Genomic DNA, 6,000 nt, shown 5'->3' with positions numbered 1-6,000 from the left:
TAAAGTAGGGTTGCCTATAAAACATGCAGGGCAGGGGGCCTGAGGACCGGAACTGAGGAATAATTCTCTAGCTACACGATTTCACATGCTGACATTATCTTGGTACCAAATACATGAAGGGCATGCTTGTAACTTATTGGCATCAATAACAAAACCAAATTATATATCATTCTGTGCCTCATCATATGATAGGACACTTCAACTTGTGTAAGATGTTGACATGTTCACACTTGCAACACTTTGCAGCTTTTTGAGTGTTAACAACATGCTTAAATGGTGAAGCACCAGAGAGAACTACTCTGTTGTTTGAGTTCAGTTACTGAAGGGTTTCCAGCTCCAGTCTTTGAGGGCCACAATCCTGCAGTTTTTCCACGTATCCCTGCTCCAACACACCTGATTCAAATGAATCAGTCATTGTACAGAACTTCAATGTCTGTTGGATCATTATAATGGAAGCCAAGTGTGTTGGAACAGGGATACAAGGAAAGCCTGCAGGACAACAGACCGACTTTGGACACTCCTGAATTAGTGCACCACTACATTGGAGAAATTCTAACACACTGGGGCTTTAAATTTCAACCAGGTTGGATATGAAGGGCCAATGCACATCAATTTTAAGGGACTGTACTTTATCTTCAGGCATGCTTTATGGCGTTCAGTCTATTGGGTCACTCAAGAACTATGTTAGAGTTTTTTCAAAGCCAGTCTAATATTTTCTTTTCTGTTCACCGCAGATTGTTGTCTTATCATCCTCAGAGCCTTAAACTCTGGAAACCTTTAACATTTGGGATTTATCTACATCAGTCTGACAGGACTCCCTGTTTCATAGGAAATTATCCCCACAGCATATTATTATATTGGAAGGAAGAAATTAACAAAGCAATGCTCAGTGTCTGGTCTACACCATTTAGAATTGTAGTTAAATAGTTCAGTTTTTATTTATTAAGTTCACAAAATTTCTCTTCATGGTCAGAGACATATAGATGCATTTTGATACATGCTAAGTCTGGCTTTTAATTCATTTTCTGAATGCACTTAATCTTACAAAGGGTCGTGGAGGAGATGGAGCCTATCCCAGCAGTCTTTGGGCAAGAGGCGGGTTACACCCTTGACAGGTCACCAGGCCATCGCAGGGCCGGGTTTTAATTCATATTATTTTTATCTTTGTAATTTTTGTGTTCACCTTTATCTCTTTTGTTGTAATCTCAAAAAGAGTGCTGTCCTGTTAACCTGGTGACTTTGTTAAGCATACAATAAAAGGCTACAAATCTTATGCAGCCGTTTCCTTTTCCCCTTTCCTTTTTTGGCAGAAGGTTTGACTGTGGAGAGTATTGAATATTAATGAAACACACTTTGTATTTTATTTTTACTCTTTTATGGAGGTGTATCAGGGGTGAAGTCAGCATGCAGTACAGTAGCTGCACAGTCAGGCCATCTTTACTTTGGGTCCATGCCACTGTAGATTGTAGCTGGTAAGTAAGACCTTTTTGCCACGTGCTCATTTTGGATGGCAAACATTCGGCACAAACACTCACATTGAGCGGTCCCTTCATGAAACGAATTAGGTAAACAAGGGAGCAGGCTGCTGACTCTTGTCTGTTGACTTTGCCCAACCATCACTTTTCCCCTGCTGGCAGCTAAATAATTATAAAGCTCTAAAATGCATCCTTGTAATTCAAGTGAGAGTTTATTTGAAATACATCTTACAGGAAGTGACAGTTTCCCAGCAGAGAATTGTCTGTAAACTACTTTATTCATTCTCAGAACTGAGTATACTATGACTGTGTTTCTTCCTAGAGCAGCAACGCTTCAGTGCACCTGACTTTTTGGACCTGAATTTTGTTGGTTTTAACTTAGAACTGCATTCCCATTGGTGCATAGTCCACGGTCTAGTTCACAGCAAAGTTTATTATGGCCAATAGGTTTAATATCACATTTCTCATTAAAAACAATCCCCATGTTATTCCAGTAAAAGGAAATTCAGTGTTTTCTAATTATGCAATGTTCCTCTTTAATTCTATTTTTCTCATAAGACACTGAACAAGCTGTTTGAGATTGAATACTTGGAAAAAACAAACTGCCACATCATTGTTATAGCTTGTCAACCAGAGGTGGAAATTATTGTTTTTTTCTCCTCTATTTCCACACAATTACAGATACCAAAGACCCAACATGTCACTTTACTGTATACATTCAAAGTTTTGGAGGGAAGAGTGAATGATTAGGCAAGGGCATATTTGGAGGGGAAAAAAAAAAATTAAAGTGAAGTTAAAATTTATGAGATGTCTTGAATAGATAATGGAAATTGACAATGTTGTCATCACAAAAAGAGATAAACTGACCTCAGTCATCATTTAAAAAAAAATCAAGCAATCCCAACTAATTATTAGAACAGGCAAAGTGAGTCTGTCAGAAAATTGTTGCCACTATATTCTGTATTATAGGCTGTACATGTTTTTATGGGCCGCTCTATTTTATTTTTCTACTGTCAGATTGTAGGACTGAATCACCTCTGTGACTAGTATTCTCCCAGCAAATCGGTGGAACAGTGAGACATTAAACAAATTTATAAATGTGTTTTATTGGACTGTGGATTCACAAAACTGGAATTAAAATTTAAATCAAAACTGAAACGGGAAAAGAATCATGGGGGAAAATATCACATCTTCAAGAATTAGCAGTTTGTTGCAGACGTGTGGTGCGGTGCTATTTAGTACCGTTGCCTCACAGCAAGAACATTCCTGGTTTAAACCTTGGCTGGGGCCTTTCTGTGTATCGTTTTCATATCCCTCCCTCCCTGTGCATGTGTGGGTTCTCTCTAGGTACTCTTGACTTCCTTCTCCTTTCTCCCACAGTCCAAAACAATATTTGTTTGGTCAGTCAATGATTCTAAATTCTTCCTAGGTGTGAGTTGTTTGCCTCTGTGTGTTGACCCTGTAATGGATTTTCTAGGGTGTACCCAGCCTGCCTGTCACCTAATAGCTGCTGGAATACACTCAATCCCCTTCTGATCCTTCACTGACAACAACTAGCAGGTATAAAAGAAAGTAAATAAACAAATAAATATCATTATAATTATACATCAAACTTAGATAGCACATTTTTGGACAATCAAAGATGCTTTACAGAAGAAAATACAAAATGGATGTCTAACAGTGTATGACTTCTTGGTATCATAAAATGATTAACCATGCAGATTATTTTTGCTTCCTATATATGCAGGATATGTCTTCAAATTACAACTGTTGTATAAACCTGATTTTCATGGTAAAGGTCAAAACTACTCCAACAGGGCTAAATAACATACAGGGTAAGCCATGTGCTTTGTCTTAGTTGAGCTCCTCACCAACAAACCTGCGCTGCAGTAAGTGGTCATAGAAAACGGATGGATGGATGGTTCAAGTCGATTATAACTGGATTCCACTCAATTGGATTATGTTTGGACTGTATCATTAGAAATGCCACAAGAAGATCTGTTGTATAACGCAACTACACACAAACTGAAACCTCATATCTAAAAAGTTAAAAGAACATTATGAATCATCGTGAGGGAACTTCAGCTGTCCATTGTGAAATGAAAGTAGCCCAATGAGTGCCCTAAAAATGGCACATTTCAATCAGAGAGATATTCTAGCATTGAATGAACCTCCTTGTATGCGTCACTCTCAACAGCACGCATTTTATAAGCCCAGAAGAGTTTCCCCTAAATCATTTTCAGAAACCTCACCAGAGAAAACAAGGTGACCACATCAGCTGCTGTGGAAATCCAGGGATCCCTCTGCTGTTATTTCTTCTCTCAAGGTCACATGTGACTCACTGCTTTGACTGGCAAGACTTCCAAAGCTGGGTACAACGTTTGCTGGAAACCCTCATCCTTTTTTCAAGCCTGTCTGGATGTTTCTCTTTGCTACTGCTTTCTTTTCACCCTCTTTACAGACACTTAGTGTTCTGCTACTAATCCGACACAGGTCACTTTCTCCTGTCTCATCCACCCTTCTCTATTCTGCCTCTAATCTTGTCTGCTGCTTCCTATGATTCCACGTTTTCTCCATGCAACTTTTTCCCACACAAATAATTTAAGTATCCTGTTGAGGCATTATCATTACTAAGTTACACAATGACTGTCTACTGTGATTTCAATCAGAGAGGCCTGGACATTGAGAGGTATAAAATATCCTGAAACAAAAATACTGAGGTGGACCACAGGATGGTGGAGAGTATAATATGAGAAGGTCAAGGTCTTTCACATGGCAGCTTGCTACTTCTGTGTCTTTGCTGCAACAACACAGATTAAAGTGATGTGGCCAGTGTTTCCTGCAAACCTTTTGCACGTAGGACACTTCATTCCATTGACCTCTAACCACATCTAATAATAAAGTTTCGGGATAACTGCTGTTGACGTCACAGGCACCTTTTCCTATTTGTCACAAAAAACTTAATACAAATTATCTTCCAACTTTTGCCTCTTTTCTAAATATTTCTTGATTCCTAGAGGGACATCTAAAGATTTTCCTTCAAGAATCAATAGATTAGGATTTGTGATAGTTCTGTTCAATCCTCTTCTATTCTACAGTCATTTAGCAGACGCTTTTGTCCAAAACGGCTTACATCTGAGAGTGAGAACAACACAATTAAGGAAATAAACAGTAGAGGACATCATAAATAGTTGCGAGTCAGACTGCTGCTAGTTGGGATCAGGTGTTGCTAGGTAGTTTTACAGTCAGAGATGATTTTCTTCTTTTTGATTCTTAATTTTGGTTCCTTTCCTTTCTGCTGTTAAAATACATAAACAACAGATCCCAAAATATCATCTTTGGCGCAGCTTATTCAATGTTGATTTGTTGCAAAGAACTGGGTTCTCCAATATCTCTGAGAATAGCTGAGTTAGACTAAGTCTGTAAATGCTCCTATAAGACCTGAGTCTTTAGCTTGCTCTTAAAAGTAGATAAGGACTCTGTAGATCGAACAAAGTTTGGCAGGTTGTTCCACCATTGTGGAACAACAAAGGAAAAGAGTCTTTAGCCCCACGTAGTGGTTGTAACTGTAGGCATCTTTCACTGGTAGAGCGAAACTGTCCTGGAGCAAGGAATGAAGGTAGACAGGAGCCGTTTGAGTGAATGTTTTGCAAGCCAGAAGCAAGGCTTTGAATTCAATATACGCTACAACTGGAAGCCAGTCAAGCATCTTCAGCAGCAGAGTAACATGATTAGTTTTACAGCTTCACAAATTACTTTGAGATTGTACTTGTCATTATCCTGAACCCAACTGATGCCTTTAAAATATATGAGATAAAAAATGACTTCTCATCCCCTGATTACAAAATAGAGGTGTGCAGTGTGCAAAACTAGCCTGCTTGTACCATGGCACTCCACAAACTTCGACTGAAATTTTGACAAAATACAATTGCAATTTGCAGATGTTTCCAGTGAATGATGTTCAACACACAAGCAGCCATTCTTGTAAAATCTCGTCAGCCAGATGAGATACTTTGAAGAATTGCAGCTTTCTGCCTCATTTCAGTTTCTATTTTATTGTAAAACTCTGCATTTCGCTGTTGTTTGCTCCATTCTGCACTGTCTTTACTGGAAATGAAGTGGTCTCCCTCAACATCATGGCCAGGGAAACTCTAAAATGTGTATCCATTGCATAGTTGTGATGCACTTGACACATCTGAAAAACCACCTCCTTTTTAGTTATTTATGAAAGTTTGTTTTTTCAATGTATGTGTTTCAATAAGCCTTTTTTTTAATTGTTATATTTAGCTTTTGGCACAGTTTGGGGGGTAATGGAAATGCAACTATAGTGACAACCCCACTCACTGCCTTGGTAAAATATATATTGTCAAATGTCATTGTCCACATATCCCCATGCTTCCTTAAAGCTGGGGTAGGCAATGTTGGTTAGAAGGCAAGATCTGAAAATAGCACCCTGTTTTGCTCCTTGCAAGATCCAAGGCTTTTTTCTTACCTCCACCAAGGAGGTTATGTTTTTACCTGTGTT

The sequence above is a fragment of the Telmatherina bonti genome (assembly GCF_933228915.1).
Source record: "Telmatherina bonti genome assembly, chromosome: 5".
Lineage (NCBI taxonomy): Eukaryota > Metazoa > Chordata > Actinopteri > Atheriniformes > Telmatherinidae > Telmatherina > Telmatherina bonti.
The sequence above is the reverse complement of the archived record's forward strand: the minus strand, read 5'-3'. Positions refer to the sequence as shown.